The sequence below is a fragment of the Podarcis erhardii genome (assembly GCF_964252035.2).
Source record: "Podarcis erhardii genome assembly, chromosome: 8".
NCBI classification, from domain to species: domain Eukaryota; kingdom Metazoa; phylum Chordata; class Lepidosauria; order Squamata; family Lacertidae; genus Podarcis; species Podarcis erhardii.
This window is the reverse complement of record NC_138499.1, coordinates 59938419-59956775: the sequence shown is the minus strand read 5'-3', so window position 1 is coordinate 59956775 and position 18357 is coordinate 59938419. Positions and strand designations below refer to the sequence as shown.

At 41.2% G+C, this 18357-nt stretch overlaps 1 long non-coding RNA gene across 1 annotated transcript; it reads left to right on the top strand.

Annotated features, from left to right (window-relative positions):
- Positions 1 to 9407: 9407 nt before the first annotated feature.
- Positions 9408 to 17849, top strand: LOC309348386. The gene is made up of 3 exons (XR_014159379.1): positions 9408 to 9480; positions 10112 to 10201; positions 17742 to 17849. It is a non-coding gene; the product is annotated as an uncharacterized lncRNA (long non-coding RNA).
- The last annotated feature ends 508 nt before the right edge of the window (positions 17850 to 18357 follow it).

The following is an 18357-nucleotide window of genomic DNA, read 5'->3' as shown; positions in this document are numbered from 1 at the left end:
AAAGGTTTTCTGTTGTTGTTTTTTTCATTTTGAAAGATAACATGATTAATTAAATTAGCTGCCAATTAGCTGAAGTGTAAGAAGAGGCACTAAAAACAATGAAATGGTTCACAATAATTATCCATGACAATATTAGTTTCAAATGCTTTCTTCTGTATTATTTACTGATTTTATTTGTGGCTCAGCACATCTCTGTTTCAAGACAGATCTGGAAGCCAGGATGCCAAGAAATATCAGAAGAAAGGCTGCCATTTCTGGAACATGCAGAAGGTGCACTTGTCCTTATGGGCTTGCATTAGGTTTGTAGTTAATTCTGCAGATGGATGCAGTTGGGATTTGCCTGTAAAACCAGCTAAGTATCTGAAGAAGTTTCAACCAAACACAAAGACGACCTGTCTTTAATACAGTTGAATATAGGTGATTTGACCCCTGTGATTAGTATATACAAAACTATATGGTCATAATTAATTGCCAAACACTCCAGTCTTCTGCGCCTTAATCCTACAACAGTTATTTGTGTGTTTTGGGCAGACAAGAAATGGTGTGATTTAAATGTGCTCTCACGAATGGAGGCAAATAGTTCTTTTCATAAATAGACACACCACCCAGTGGCCAGCTCCCCTCTTTCTTGGGAACGTGTCTATAAGCAAATTGTATAATACATTGGTTGGTTAGGCATGTGGCTCAAGAACATTTTCTGAAGGTCACAGTAGATGGGATGGTAAACAGCCATATTTTATAAGTGTGTGTGGTATTTCAGAGTGAAAAGGCTCCATGGGCAAACTGAACGTTCCTTGCAACCATCACTTCATGGTCCTGTAGCCTGGTCTTCCTGTTTCCCCCTCAAGAGATTTTCTCCAACTGATATAATTTCTGGTAATGGAACAGGGCTGAAGAGAAAAGCACTGATGGGACAGAGGCAGGCTGCAGGGAGCTAAACCATGGGCTGGGATGGGTGAGTACCACCCTCATCCATGCTCCTTCTGTTGTGGAAAAATCTTACCTCCCCCACTTCAAATGGATCTGCTGCTTTGTCATTCATGCCTTGGGTTCCAGGATCCTGACTCACAAAACTCCTTTACAGTATTCAGGTGTTTCGAGGATAGATACTGTGTGCAACCATATGAGTTGCATGGAAGAAAGTAAATGTAGATCTCTGGTATGTGGTGATAAACAGAGAGGCAGGGAGGGGGGGGTGATTCTTCTCTCTCTTTTCCATAATGGCACAACAAAATAATGCATCTGCTTAGAATAAGAAGATCTTAGTAAACACAAGCTTCAGAATATTATGAGCAGGACCTTTAACTGCAACAAAGCATCTGAGCACTCATTTGATTCATGCTCCTAAATAAAAGTAGAGGTAATTAGCCGGATACGAATGAATAAATCTATGGAACCTGTTTCTAGTGGCTGCCCGTTTACACAGCTATCTTTTACTAATCTTTGCACAGGAAGAAGCAAGGCCTTGGGAAGGGACAACGCAGTGACACCAGCACCTTCCTTTGCCCTTCAGACTGTTCCTCAAAGCTGTAAGCTCAGAGCTTCAGTCCCATCGATCTTGTTCTGCTGTTTCAGCTGCAGAGAATCAGTGGCTTCCAGCTGTGGCCAGTTCATCCTCGAGATGAAGATGTACAGGTCACCCAGGGTAGTAAAACATTAGGGCTAGCTAAATGTTTAGTGACTTTTAGCTGGTGGTGATGCAAGGGGTGAACAGTTTCCAGATGGTCTGCTTCCAACTGTTCTGCCCTTTTTACTCATCGTGCTGGTTCTGGTAGAATTCTAATTGCTCTCAACTGAGTTGTCACAGGGTGAAATCTAAGAGAGGTTTTAAAAATGTTCATTACTAGTTGCCCATACAAAACAAAAAGTGTGTTCCACCTAAAGAACCTAGTGACACTTCATACCTCTTCATTATTTATGGTGTTTAACTTATTCCTTCCCTACTGTTAACCTGCCCTTAACTTATATAATGATTGGATACTGTATTTTAGATTATATCATCCAATCCAGGGTTTGGTTAGAAGTACCAGGCCAAGAAAGTTGGCAAAGATGATGTTGGAGGAGAAAGTAATTAAAGAATGCACATTACGATGTCAGACACTAATGAAGTTGGCTACACGTTACTCTCATCATATGAGGCTTGTAAACTCATTCACTATGCATGTTCCGTTAATGAGCATTGCAAGGGTCAGTGGCCAGCTTTGCCATCTGCCTATGTACATTCATATGAACACTTGAGAAGAGCCCCTGTATGCTGATAGAGCATGAGACTCTTAATCTTAGGGTACTGGGTTTGAGTCCCAACTTGGGCAAAAAAATATCCTGCATTGCAGGGGGTTGGACTAGATGACCCATGTGACCTCTTCCAATTCTACAATTCTGTGATGATTATATGTACAATGCCGATCAGGTGTTGTACACAGAGGGAGGGATGGAGTTCATTCATTGCACACATTAAGCAAGTGAGAGCTTTGCTTGTTGAGAATTCTGAAGCTCCCCTGCCAGAAGAGGAGAAAGGTTGAGGGAATAGAAATATGACTGCAAAGTAAATAAGGAGCCATTGGCTACTTCCATGCTGAGCATTTACTGTGGAAAAAACAAACACTTTGTTCACTTAGACCGCATCTGCATGATACATATAAAGCAGTATCATACCAATCATGGCTACCCCCCCCCCAAAAAAAAAGAATTATGGGAACTGTCATGGCTGCTGAGTGTTGTTATTGAACCCGGTTTCCCTCACAGAGCTACAATTCTCTGGGATGTTTAACAGTCAATCCCTCTTTCCTCTGACAACATTTAAAATATCTGCTGCAAGGTGTAGTGCTGACCAATCAGTTAGGACACCTGTGAAACAAAGTGGAAAAATAGAATATATATATATACATATATGTGAGTGTGTTTGCACATGCATATAGAGATATTTAAATATTCAGATGGCTGTCATATGGTAATTGCATGTTTTGCATTACAGTTTAGCCAGTTGCTTTTAGAGAAATTTGTGTCCACCATGGAAATGAAGACACAGATGTACTCAAGGGACAGTTGCAAAGCCAAATGTGAGCAGATTGTCATCATTCTCTGTGATACACACAGAATTACAACTGTATGCGCCCTCCTGCCCTACTTTCCCCTTCCCCCAAGACTCTATAGAAATGCATTTTTAATCAATGTCAATTGATTCCAGATTAAAAGTGGCTGGGATGCACTAGATAAACAAGTGATTAAGAATGGAGACCTTATAGTTGAGTGGTAGGCTTCACTTCATTGTCACTATCGTTCAGTCATCAGAAAAGTGAGCCCAAAGCAAAAGTACTTAGATGAGAAAAGGAATGTGATAGAAAATTAACTACTAGGTGAACTGTACTTAGCATGTTTCCAAATGGGTGTTTATTGTGGGATCGGTGGTCCTCATGCTTGCATTTATTGATTTTTTTTAGCAGTGTTCACATGATGTCATTGGCATCAAAATGCCAGCCCATATATCCTCCATTTAATCCAGAATGACCCTTTCTGGGGTAAAATGATGTGTACAAAAATACACATACTAGGATAAGGTAAGCATTAAAATGCATATATTAGGAAAAAATGCTGTGCAAAAATGTACTTAGTGGCAAAATTGCATACAAACCTACATTAAGAGAAAGTCACCTGAAAATGCTGATGAATTTTCATGGGGAGTTTAAAAAATATTGTAAATCTGTGTGGACAATATTGTAAACTGAATTGAAGACTGGGAAAAAGAAAAACTGAGAGAAATATATATATAAAAGGATAACAATATAACAAAAAACAAAAAAATATGTAAGAGAAGAGGTTCAAACACATTATTTAACTAAGCTGTCATATATATTTCTATAAAATTTACAGTGTGTATATGTTAAGGGGAATGTCAGGGATGTGTATACCTGTGAAGAGATCCAAGATTTAGAACCTCAAAGCCAAAGTGAGAGCATTTGGGTCAAAATTAAGGGAGAGAAGAATAACAGTGACCTCATTGTGGGAGTTTACTATAGATCCCCAAGCCAAACGGAGGACATAGATGATGCCTTCCTGGAACAGATGGCCAAGCATGCAAAAGGAAGGGAGATAGTAGTAATGGGGGACTTCAATTACCCGGATATTTGTTGGATGTCAAACTCAGCCAAGAGCATAAGGTCAAACAGATTCCTCACTGGCCTTGCAGACAACTTCATTGTCCAGAAAGTGGGAGAAGCAACAAGAGGAACAGCCATTTTAGATCTGGTCCTAACCAATGTTAATGACCTGGTTAGTGGGGTAGAAGTGGAAGGATCATTAGGCACGAGTGATCATGCTCTTCTGAAGTTTACTATACAGCGGAAAGGAGCAGCCAAGCATACTAGGACTCAATTTCTTGACTTTAAGAAAGCTGACTTCATAAAACTTAGGGAAGTGCTGGGTAAGATCCCATGGACAGTAATACTAAAAGGAAAGGGAGTTCATGATGGCTGGGAGTTTGTTAAGAGGGAGATAATAAAAGCACAACTTCAGGCAATACCAATGAGACGGAAACATGGAAGGTGCCTAAAGAAGCCAGGGTGGCTATCTAAAGAACTTTTAACTGAGTTAAGATTAAAAAAGGATGTGTACAAAAAATGGAAAAGGGGGGAAACCACCAAAGAGGAATTCAAACAAATAGCCAGCACGTGTAGACACAAAGTCAGAAAAGCTAAAGCACAGAATGAACTCAGGCTTGCTAGAGAGGTTAAAAGCAACAAAAAAGGCTTTTATGGGTATGTTCGTAGCAAAAGGAAGAACAAAGAAACAGTGGGGTCACTCAGAGGAGAAGATGGTGAAATGCAAACAGGGGACACAGAAAGGGCTGAACTCCTCAATGCCTTCTTTGCCTCAGTCTTCTCCGATAAAGAAAACAATCCCTGACCTGAAGAATTTGGAGCAAATGATACAGCAGAGGAAACACAGCCCATAATAACTAAGGAGATAGTACAAGTCTAGATGTATTCAAGTCTCCAGGGCCAGATGAACTGCATCCAAGAGTATTAAAAGAACTGGCAGATGTGATCTCAGAACCACTGGCAGTCATCTTTGAGAATTCCTGGAGAACAGGCGAAGTCCCAGCAGACTGGAGGAGGGCAAATGTTGTCCCTATTTTCAAAAAGGGGAAAAGAGAGGACCCAAATAATTACCGCCCAGTCAGTCTGACATCAATACCAGGGAAGATTCTGGAGCAGATCATTAAGCAAACAGTCTGTGAGCACCTAGAAAGGAATGGTGTGATCACCAATAGTCAGCATGGATTTCTGAAAAATAAGTCATGTCAGACTAACCTGATCTCGTTTTTTGGCAGAATTACAACCCTGGTAGATGAAGGGAATGCAGTGGATGTAGCCTACCTTGATTTCGGCAAGGCATTTGACAAGGTGCCCCATGATATTCTTGTAAAGAAGCTGGTAAAATGCAGTCTTGACTATGCTACCACTCAGTGGATTTGTAACTGGCTGACTGACTGAACCCAAAGGGTGCTCATCAATGGTTCCTCTTCATCCTGGAGAAGAGTGACTAGTGGGGTATGCGGAGAAGGCCTTTGACAATATTTCCTGGAAATTTATGAAGGGAAATCTAAAAGAAATGGGAGTGGGACGGGGTTTTGAGAATGGGATTGATGCAATATACTCAGAACAAAAGGCTAAATTGATAGTTAACAATGTGGTTACAGAAGAGTTTAAAATCGAAAAAGGAACACGACAAGGCTGCCCTATTTCCCCTTTGCTATTTATTTCGGTTCTGGAGGTGCTCTTGAATATGATTAGAAGGGACCGGTTGGTGGAAGGAATTCAGGTCGGAGCGAAACAATATAAACTTAAAGCTTTTGCAGATGACCTAGTTTTGACCCTGCAGGAGCCAGAATCTAGTACGAAAAGAGTACTACAATTGATTCAGGACTTTGGTCGGGTGGCGGGATTTAAATTAAACAAACAGAAAACCAAGGTGTTGGAAAAAAAACTTGACAGATACAGAGTCAGAACGGTTTCAGAGAGAGACAGAATTAAATGTGGTTAAAAAAGTAAAGTACCTATGGGTAAATATAACAGCAAAAAAATCTGAGTCTATTTAAGGATAACTATGAAAAATGTTGGTCAGAAATTAAGAGAGACTTAGACAGTTGGACAAAATTGAAACTTTCTTTGTTAGGCTGAATTGCTGCTATTAAGATGAATGTATTGCCAAAAATGTTGTTTTTGTTTCAAACACTACAGATTGTGGACAAGACGGAGTGCTTCCGGAAGTGGCAGAGAGATATTTCTAAGTTTGTCTGGCAGGGCAAAAAGCCCAGAATTAAGTTTAAGATATTAACTGATGCGAAAGAAAGAGGGGGCTTTGCCCTGCCAGACTTAAAGTTGTACTACGAGGCCGCAGCTTTCTGCTGGCTAAAAGATTGGCTACTTCTTGAAGACACTGATGTACTGGATTTGGAAGGTTTTAATAATGCTTTTGGTTGGCATGCATACTTATGGTACGACGAAGTTAAGATCAATAAGGCCTTTAAGAACCATATTGTCAGAAAAGCAGTGTTTAATGTCTGGACAAAATATAAAGACTTATTGGAAAACAAAACTCCAAGGTGGCTATCACCTCTGGAAGCTAAGGCCCGAAAAAGACCCAATATGGAGGCCAAATGGCCAAAATATTGGGAAATATTAGAAAAAGATGGAGACAATTGGAAATTGCAGAGTTTGGAGAAAATGAAGGATAAAGTGCGAGACTGGCTACACTACGCTCAGATTAAAGAAGTCTTTAAAAACGACAAAAAGTTAGGGTTCCAGGTGGAGAAATCGAAATTGGAAACAGAATTGTTAGAACCTAAGACTAAGGTAATTTCAAGAATGTATAACTTGCTGTTAAAATGGAACACACAAGACGAAATGGTTAAATCGGCTATGATAAAGTGGGCACAGGATATTGGCTATAACATCATGTTTGAGGATTGGGAAAGGTTGTGGACCACTGGGTTGAACTTCACTGCATGTAATGCTTTGAAGGAAAATGTAATGAAAATGATATATAGATGGTACATGACCCCAGTTAAACTTGCCAAAATATACCATTTGTCTGACAACAAATGTTGGAAATGTAAAGGAAATGAAGGAACATTCTTTCACCTCTGGTGGACCTGCCCTAGAGTGAAGGCCTTCTGGGAAATGATATATAATGAGTTGAAAAAGGTATTTAAGTATACTTTCCCCAAGAAACCAGAGGCCTTCCTCCTGGGTATTGTCGGCCAGAGGGTGATAAAGAAGGACAGAACTTTTTTCCTGTACGCAACAACGGCAGCAAGGATACTCATCGCTAAGCATTGGAAAACCCAAGATCTAGCCACACTGGAAGAATGACAGATGCAACTGATAGACTATATGGAACTGGCCGAGATGACCGGCAGAACCCGAGACCTGGGAGAGGAGAGGGTTGAAGAAGATTGGAAGAAATTTAAGATGTATTTGCAAAAATACTGTAATTTGGTTGAATGTTAAGATGGATGCTAGATCACAAATAACTGAGCACCACTAAATTAGATGGAATTGGGATGACAAGTGAGAAATATAAACCTTCTGGAGAACTATTAGATTATATTTAAATGAACGGGGCACAAGAACGTAAACAAGATGATAAATTGCTGGTAAAAATTTACAATGATGTAAGTGGAAGCGGGAGACGTGAGGGAGTCCAAAGAAGTTATGAAACTATGTTACGATACATGTTATATTGGTTATTATTTTTACACTTGTATTTAAAAATTTTAATAAATATATATTTTTTTTTTAAAAAAAGAGTGACTAGTGGGGTGCCACAGGGTTCTGTTTTGGGCCTAGTCTTATTCAACATCTTTATCAACGACTTGGATGATGGACTCAAGGGCACCCTGATCAAATTTGCAGATGACACCAAACTGGGAGGGGTGACTACCACCCCAGAGGACAGGATCACACTTCAAAACGACCTTGACAGATTAGAGAACTGGGCCAAAACAAACAAGATGAATTTTAACAGGGAGAAATGTAAAGTATTGCACTTGGGCAAAAAAAAATGAGAGGCACAAATACAAGATGGGTGACACCTGGCTTGAGAGCAGTACATGTGAAAAGGATCTAGGAGTCTTGGTTGACCACAAACTTGACATGAGCCAACAGTGTGACGCGGCAGCTAAAAAAGCCAATGCAATTCTGGGCTGCATCAATAGGAGTATAGCATCTAGATCAAGGGAAGTAATAGTGCCACTGTATTCTGCTCTGGTCAGACCTCACCTGGAGTACTGTGTCCAGTTCTGGGCACCACAGTTCAAGAAGGACACTGACAAACTGGAACGTGTCCAGAGGAGGGCAACCAAAATGGTCAAAGGCCTGGAAACGATGCCTTATGAGGAACGGCTAAGGAAGCTGGGCATGTTTAGCCTGGAGAAGAGGAGGTTAAGGGGTGATATGATAGCCATGTTCAAATATATTAAAGGATGTCACATAGAGGAGGGAGAAAGGTTGTTTTCTGCTGCTCCAGAGAAGCAGACACGGAGCAATGGTTCCAAACTACAAGAAAGAAGATTCCACCTAAACATTAGGAAGAACTTCCTGACAGTGAGAGCTGTTCGACAGCGGAATTTGCTGCCAAGGAGTGTGGTGGAGTCTCCTTCTTTGGAGGTCTTTAAGCAGAGGCTTGACAACCATATGTCAGGATTGCTCTGATGGTGTTTCCTGCTTGGCAGGGGGTTGGACTCAATGGCCCTTGTGGTCTCTTCCAACTCTATAATTCTATGATTCTATGATTCTATGAATGCCAATTGAGCGGCAAATGGACATATCAATTGGCCATGGTGCTTGTAATCATTCCACGGAAAAGGAACACCACCACCACCAATTTTATTATCTATACTCCACCCGTCTGGTGCTGTTTACAGCTGAAAGATACACAATGATGCATACCAAAGACCAAGCATGCTCCAACCATACAGGTCTTCCTCAGTGGTTAAATGAAGTATCAATTTGTCTCAGTGAATCTGGCCATTTAGCTACTATGCCTGAAAGAAGTGGTGAAACTACCACTCAATTGCTGTGAAGAACTAAGTCAAATAATTGTGTCAAAGGGTTATGATTACAGTTAGAGCGCTGGATTCAACTAAGTGGTCCTGCTAGCAGAAGCAGGTATGAGAACTTCAGCTATCGACTCCCCCCACCTTCTATTCCCCACCTTACCCCACCCCAAACTGTTGTGGGTTGGTGTCAGAAGAAATAGGACTAGTTAACTAGCATAGGTTCATTCATTTCAATGGGTATACTCTGAGTTGAATGTAGTTTGAATGTAGGCTTAGCTGAATGTAGTTTGGGGCATCTTCTAATATTCTTTTTATAAACATCAGCTACGATTATTGCTTGTCACATAGGTTTGCTCAATCCTAATGGATTAAACCATTTTGTCCAGAATTTGGATCTTTGCTATATGAAGCTGTGTCAGGTAAGACATTCCTTCCTCTTACTCTTTCAGTGACCTCTTTCAGATATTGCAGAGGCTCTTAAATCCTATATCCTTCGCTGCACAGGAATGCTATATTTAGAATCACTACACATAAGCATATCTATATCCTGTTCTTTTCTACCCTTGAACACTTACAAGAGACTTCCTCTGATTTGTCACTGTTGAGTGCGTTCAAACAGATGCAAGCTATTTTGGACATTTTTGAAATATATATTTGTACAGCTTGACAGTATTCCTGTACACTTCATTTTCCTTTTGACGTGTTCCCAGAGATACGACCCCCTCCCCACCCTGTATATTCAGAAAGGCAAACTCTGATCCTTTCTACATTGCTAGTTACTCCCCTACAGAGTACATAGAAGTCAACTAGTTAATTTGCACCAGCTTTCCATGACACTAGTGCACTAGAAATATTGTTTGGGTAATGTCTGTGAGTAGTGAAAATGGTGAAAAGCACTTAGCAGTTGATGAATAAGGCCACCGTAACTTTCAATTGGGTTTATATATCCGAAGGCCGGATTACCAGTATAATCCCATGTATAATATTCCCATTGCACTGTGGTTAGTTTTAGTGGAACTCATTTCCATGTTGGTGTGCCTTGGGTTACAGAGGCCTTTCATCTGTGGCATATTGCTCCAAATGAGCTGCTTTCCTGCTCTGTGAGAAGTCTCATCTAAGAAGCTGCTCCAGTTACAATAGGTAAGATGTGATGGCCCCCAGTTTGGATGGCCTTAAAAGAGGATGAGAAACATTCATGAAGGAGGAGAAGGCTATAAGGGCCAAGAGCCACAGTGGCTATGCTCTGTCTCCACTGTAGGAGAGCACTGTTCCTCTCATGTTCTGCTTGTGGGCCTCCCATAGGTTGGCCACTGCAAGAGCGCTGAACCAGATGGACCTTTGGTCTGACCCAGCAATGTTCTCCTTAGGGTGTTAAGTTCCTCAGCTGCTGCGTAGATTTTTTTTAAAAGTCAAATTGATAAGATAACCAGCATTTTTTCCCTGCTATTCTCACGCATAGCTGCCACAATGACAGGAAGTGCATTGTGCCATTTGCTCTCTCTCTGTGTTCTTTGCACCTTTAGCCATCTCGCACTCATTAGTGAGTCTCTTGAGGTGGTCTACTTAACACCTCATTAAAAATATGCCTGGATGATCTCTTCTCTCTCTGTTCTTCACATGTCAACAAGTCATTTTCTGCCCTAGCCACTCTTCCTACCCCCTTTGCACATGCGGCTCTTAGCAGCCTAATATTTGTCAATCATCAGGTGTATTATCGGGCACGATTTCCTTACCCTGTTGTCATTAACAATCTCCTCTGCAAGATTTCGCGCTGTGTTCTTATTCCTGTTGAAGGAACATTTCTATTAACTGTTAGTCTTGGGAAGAGTAAGAGTGTTATTCAGGCAGTCTGAATTATGCTGAGGCCTTTCTTTGCAATAAATACATTAGAGCTTCTTTGTAATGGAAGGATCGTAAACATATTCCCAAGCATTTTTAATTCTGCACAAACTAAGTTCACTTCTCTCTGTAGGAACATTGCCTGTCATTCAGTTTCAATCTTTCAACACCCACTGCCTTTCTGGGACCCACAAACATTAGCCTGGGTTCTTCAAGTATCAATTTCCCATGCAGGGAAGGGTTGAGACCCAGTAATCCCATAGGAAAATGATGCTACTTGCTACAAGGTGTACTGGTGAGGGCCTGCAAGATGAATCCAGGCTGTTATGGAGGAATAAGTGAGCGAAGACTGGAATTGTAAACGTCACTTGACTGTGGCACCTGCCAGAACTGATAGCTGCAACAACTATCAGACCACCCATTGAGCTCTGCTGCATAAAATGGGCCCGGAAGCATGTTAACCCATTCCTTGCATGTTTGGTACCTACCACAGATTCCCAGACAGTGTTAAACAACAACAGTTGCATGACAATTTGGCCTGCTATAAGACGCATGCACTAAAACACTTTTTTACATGGAACCTTATTCTGTTCATGGGTCAAATTTGAATCCCACAAGGCACCTCAGGGGAAGGGATATAGCTCAGTGGTAGATCATCCACGTTGCATGTAGAAATTCCCAGGTTCAAACACAGCATCTTCAGGTAGGGCTATGAGAGATGCTGGTACCCTGACATCCTGGAGAACCACTCCCAGCCACTATAGTTAGTGAATGAGTTAGATGGACCAGTGGTGCGACTCAGTAGAAGACAACTTTCCATGCTCTTGTCTGTATGAAGGGAAGTGGGTACACTTTCTGCTACAAAGTTTACAGTCTGATTGCAGGCCCTTTACACTGCACTTCCACCCTGCTGAAATACTTTAAACATTCCTTCTCCCACATTATAAGTTGAATACTTAGAAAGAGAACGGGCTTGGTCAAGTATAATGTCTGGGCTTTATCCATTGCTGCTTAAACTGGGCCTACCTGTGCATGTTAGCAGTGAATCTTCAAAGAAAACTGCCCATAGTTAATTTTGTGGTAACTTCCAAGTGGAATTGGTTATTGCTCAATGGTTAGCTTTTTAAAAAAGAAAAAAAAGGTGAAAGACTTGCATTCAGAGTGTCTGATTGCTATAGTTTCTGCATCATTAATTATGCCAGAATAAGCAGCTCACTCCTAGGCCTGTATCACAGCAAGAGGATAATGAAAAGGAAAAACATTAGCATAGCAAACGTCTACTGGACTGTGCTTTCTATCCCTTTCACTATCTTGCTTGAAGTGGAAGCTACAAAGTGTTGCTGTTGCCACCATCTCCGATTAATGGCACCCATTATTCATGGGAGGGCAGCTGAGGTCAGTTCCATGGGCTTTGTGCTGAGAACCTCACTATTCATCCTTTATAGTCTTCCGGATTGTGAGCTGTGGCAAATGGATTAAGGGAAGAGTCTATGAGCCTGTTCCTTCTCACTGAGATATAGATTTGACCTTCAGTTGTCCTTGTTTTTATTGTATGATTTTATGTGTGCTTCAGATAAGATTTTTTTTTTTTAAAAGCAGGCTTCGAAAACAGCACAGCATTTTGGTTTGGTTTTTGCTTTGAAATCCTAAGCGTGTGGTTAAGCGAGGGTAGCTGGTCACAAGTTTCTGATGCTATTTTCTGAATACAGAGTCTCTCCCCCTCTCCACTGTTTTAGTAATCAGATGAACTGATAGCTGAGCTCCTCCATAGCAAGCTCCAAGGATTGGGAGGCAACTTTGTTTATTGCATGCTGTTCCTTGGCCAAAGGGCTGAAATAAAAAGTCAGACATGTATGTCAGGTTGACCACTGGGAGAATTTATTGTTTAACCCAAAATTACCGGCAGAGGAAAACCATTAACGTGAAAGCTGTCAAAACTTAGATGAAGCTTGGAGCCATTAGAATGACCGAGCCTCTTCCTGGGAAACGGGGGGAGCACCTCTGTCATTCCCTTTCCCTGGCCCCTGCGGCAGAGGCTTTGGGCTGCATTCATCACCTTCAAAGGTGGCTTAGAGGGTCACCTATCTGCCCTGCACATAACAGAAGGGGGGCAAACCCAAACACTAGTCTTGTCCCCATGACACAGAACCAAGTCTTGCAGGGCCTTTGGCAGGTCCAAAAGAAATATACAATTACCAACACTGTAGAGGTCTATCCCAGCATGCCAATACAGTTCAACTCTTGTATGGCAAATATCTGTGTGGTTGGTGACCACCACCCCTTCAAAATTGAGCAAGACCAGCTGAATTTCCCAAGTACCCCTATTAATACACATAGAGTCCAAATATTAAATCATGTGAGGCAAAATGTCATAACAAACAATAGGGGTGTCAGGCCAATGCTATTGGATAACCTCAAAATCCCTGGAGGCCCGCAGATTAAGGAGTTTTCTTTTCAGAAGCCCAGTATCATTACCTCCAAGGGGAATGACCAACATGTGCAGAACATGCTGCACCACATCTTACTGAAACAAGCCAGGTGGGAGCCAATTGCACTGTATTTCCCATTGACCCAGCAACTGCGTTGTAGCTCACTGGCTAAGACCCAACTGGGTCCCAAAGCATATCCTTGCTCAAAGGATCATACCACAGCCATAGATAAGGACGTGCACCCATCCATCAACCTGTAACACAAAACAGAGCTGAATAAACTGCCTAGGATAGGCCTGATATATTATTTATTTTCTGTGCGCAGATATGGGTTGTTTTGGTTTTAGGAGAATAAACACAGCCTCTGCTCACATTCTGAAGCAGTACAATCCAAACCACTTGATCCACTTCAAATCCATTTTGACATGGATCAAACTAGAAGTGAGAGGAAAACCAGACACACTGGTTGCTTATGTGTTTTCCCCATTCATCCCCAAGGCAAAGTGGGTAGGAGGGGTTTCATTTGCATGCCAAAAGTCCGTCCTGTCTCCTACCTTGTCACTTCCTCTACATTTTGTTGCTGTAGGTTAGGGATTGGAGATCTTTTCTGGACAACTTGTTGGATCTTGAGCTCCCTAATGGGTCACTTTGATGGGTACACAGGTCCCCCACTTGTCAGTCACCTAACATCACTATGACATCTGGTGACCAGTTCAAAGGGGATTACTATCAATGCCAACCAGCTGTTTGGCACCGAAAGTGAGCCTCTTTGAAGACATGCTTTCAGCACCAGCCAGCTGATTGGTAATGATAGCACACCTTCAAAGCAGCTTGGTCCGAGCCTTGCTTTGTCTGACTGCAGGTGCTGCTTGTATTTTTCCTCTGCAGACTGGCAAAACTGACCATATTGACCAGATGGAAACCTCCTCGGCTTCAGCAAGGTGGTCACATCACCTTCAGCAATGTGATATGCCTTCAGAACACAACTTACCACATCCTGGGAAAGTGTCGTCGTTGGAATGAGTGGGGATTCTGGAATAGTCACATGACTAGACTTGTTTAGCTTGCAGATCTGTGTTGCATGGTATGGAGATAGTTGACTGAATCATCTGTATTTTAAAAAGTGGTAGAACACACAAAATGAGAGAACCTGTTGCTGCAATCAATGTGTTATTTCTCACTATTACTACTGATTGAGAAAAGGGATTCACCTTCTTTTTAGATTCTGCCTCTGCTTCGCTCTGTTTTATGCTGTTACTAGCACTGATAGTGTGTATTTGATATGCTTTACACAATCAATTTTAAGGAATAGTTAGTGCCCCACAGTGGAGAAATACATATGTACCCAGTATAGGGTTTCCAATGATTCTGAGAATAAACTATAGGGCAACTACAGCTAGTTAGTTGGACTACATGCTGATTTGCAATATTGAAATAAGATATTTCAGTGATTGTTTGTTGAGGTTTTTGAATAATGCATTCTTACATAATGCATAAGAATTACATAATTATGCTCAGGTCATCAAATGGGAACTTCTAATAAAAATTGTATATACAGTTGGATGCCAGTGATAAAGTCTTTTGACTTTGGTATTTAAGAGCATAAACTTGGCTACTAGGGTCATACTATTAAGAGAAAATAATTTACCCCATAAATATCTAGGTTCTTTCTTTTACACAATGAAAGGACATGATCATAAGGATGCTCAAGGATGTCATTTCCGGCATACCACCCTAATTTGGACTTCCAGCAGTGACAGCAACTTTTGGCACATTTTTAATGGGAAAGGCACATTTTTAATGGGAAAGACATTTTTAATGGGAACAAATCTGGTGCAAATCTCTTTCAGATGTAAGAGTGGACTAGTCAAACTGTGTACTTGGGCAAGTCATCAGTCATCAGTTTTACCTGCTTTTTAAGATAATAGCAGAGGTGGGTGAAATAAGAATTACACAGTTGTTGTAATCTGTATAGAAATGGCAAATAGTAAAAAAAAGCAAAAAAAAGTAAAACCAATTCCACTTAGACTTATTTTTGACTAACGGTGCAATCCTGTACATGTCTACTCAGAAATAATGCCCACTGAGTTCATGTAAGTGTATATAGGACACGGCAATGTCTTGAAGATTAGAGTGGGGGAGACTAGACTGGAGAGTTTGGTTTGTTTCTCTTCAACTTTCTTGTGCAGCAATAGCATTTGTAAAGGCTGCGCCCAACACCAAAGCAGTTTAATTAAAAAATTTCCTTATGTTCCTAAGCTGCAGGGTATTCCTCCCTCCCCATGTTTGTTAATAAAGAACTCATTTTACAAGGTCAGGATTATGAAAGCAGTTCTGGCTTCTCTCTTATCTGCTGCAGAGCTTCAAGTGAACGCATGTCAACTATTTGCCTGGTATGCATGCTCTGAATAATCCTGGAATGCACTTATATTTGATATCACAAATGCACATCCATGGGAAAATGACTTTCAGTCTCAAGGTCAAAATAATTAAGAAATAGCTGGGAGATATGAAGAGGTCTCTGTGTTTACAATGGTACAGTGTGCCCCAGCCTTTGGGCAACCTGGTGCCCTACAGGTGATATGGAGTACAATACCCATCATCCTCAGCATGACTGAGGATGAGAGCTGTAGTCCAAAACATCTCAATATCACGAGGTTGAGGTTATACCCTTTTCTCAGCCTTGATGTTTGGAAGTCTGTTTGGGGATGCCAAAATTCCATGCTGCTTACAGATGTGTAATGTCTGTTTTACACTGGACAAGGGAGTTGGGATCAAAGAAGGAAAGGACAACGATGATGATGATAGTGTAGTTAATCCTTTCTCTGCCCTCTGTTTCCTCACTCCAAATCTCCCCTTTCCAGCATTCACACATATAAAGTTCAATTGCTGCAAGTCACACAACTAGTATGAACAGAAGCTCTGTTTGCAGGTTTAATGGCTATGTAGATATTTGGGGCAGAGACCCAAGCCTGCTCCCCCATTGCAGTCATTTTACATGAATGAATGAATGAATGAAGGAATGAACAGTCTGATTGCCTCCACTGAGCAAGATGAAATTGTGAGACCACATGATGACCCTCCCCCAATGATTTTCTCATAAGATGTTGCTTCTTTATATTACACGAGGCATTTCAGGCTGCCCACCGAAAGCCTTCCCAACTCAGCTCTAATAATCTCTCCCAGAAAAGGATTCAGGAGTTGAGACCTTTTGGGGCTCAATTTACCCTGAAATTTGTTCTGAGTTTTCAATATTGATGTTACCACTATACAGGTTGACCTTTAAGCTCTTGAAATACCTTTCTGCTCCGTCCTGATAAAGTCATGTTGCTTTCTCTTCCTTTTTATTCATTCCACCACAGCTACAAGCTGAGTTGCACAGTAATAACAGCACAAATTAGAAAAGACCAAGACTCTCTCCCCTTTTTAACAATGTCCTCATTGAGACCCTTAGCTTCTTTCTGTCTCTACTAAAGGACGTTACTACAACTTTTCCCCAAGGTATTTTGTTGCCTGAGGCAAATAACAAGACGCTATTCCCACACCTCAGTCCCATGCACAGAACACATTGGCTCTTGAGTCTGGCAGTAGGATAGCAGTCTCTAGTCCACCTGAGGAGGTGGGCAAATTTAGGGGCGCCAGGGCAGACCATGCCTTACAACACAGACAAAGGGCCAAGGAACTCATCAAAAACAGCCACTGCCTTGCAGCATATTCCTGCTGAAACACAGGAGGCCCCATCAGTATTAGCATTCCACCAGCTCTTGAAGATGCACCTTTTAAAACAAGCACTTCCTTCATCTCCTGACTTGAATTTCCTGCTTTGGTTATTGCTTTAACTGTCTACCACTGTTATGCTGTTTTAATGGGCTTGCTTATTAATGAACGTTTAAACATAATTGTTTTGCTATATGTTTTAGTTGTGGGTAGCTGTATTTTTACAATTGGTTTTATACTTGTTACTGTGCTGTTGGCTTTTATTTGTTTGTGAACCACCTTGGCATTTCTTCTTGAAATAAAAGGAAGTATATAAATTATTCTAGCAATGACAATCCACCTGAGGCTGCTGCCTTACTCTGTCTAGTGCATGCATGAGGAATTTGTGGCCTGTGGTCCAAATGAAGCCCAGCAGGTAGGCCCTAAATTGTCCCATGAGGCAATTTCACCTCAGACATCCCCCCCCCCAATGTAATGGCAGGGTCAGCCCTGGCTATCTGTAATGACATAGCTTGAAATAAAAACAACAGTTTGGGTACCATATACCTCTTTATCAATCATGTTTACAAAAGGAAGAGATGTTGTTAGTAGAGTCTGTTTGGGGATATACTGAGCAAGATTTTGCTATTGCTGCTCCTTGAGAAGTGGCTTCACAATAAATTGCGCCTAATTCACCCCTCATTATTATTTGAAAGGCACAGAGTGGGATGACATGTTTAGAGACCTTTGGGTGCTTCAGGCTGGTTGCTTCTTTACCTTTCACCTGAAGGGAAAGCCATGCTCACAGTGGAAATAGCTACCGGATGGTGGTGAGTCTCTGTTTTAGTCGAATTTCATATCTCCTTGGGTATGGTTTCAAAAGCAGCTGTCCAAGGTTGAGGGTCAAGATGGAAATTTGGAGCCAGTATATGGAGTTTATAATAGTGGGACAGTTGACAGTATTAAAAATGTATGACCAAGATGCTTTAGCAGTATGCATTAGTGCATTCAGCTTTGAAAGTGAAATGGATAAATCTGCAGGCCAGTGGTTGTGAGTTGTTGTGTTGTCTTGCTTTTAAAATGTTTAGTCTAAAGCATTTTACATGATCCTTCCATAGTGAATGTACTTCTCAAAATTACAACCCAAGCCTCCTCTTCAAAGGACATTATTTATTATTTAGGAAACCCACTCTGCTGTACTCAAAGAAGGACATAGTCAAGGAAAAGAACCAGAGAGCCCCTTGTGGGGATATATTTTATTCTACACCCCACTCAAAATGAGGGGAAATAGATTGCTAAAATGAAAGAAAGACAATAATCATGTGTCCACTA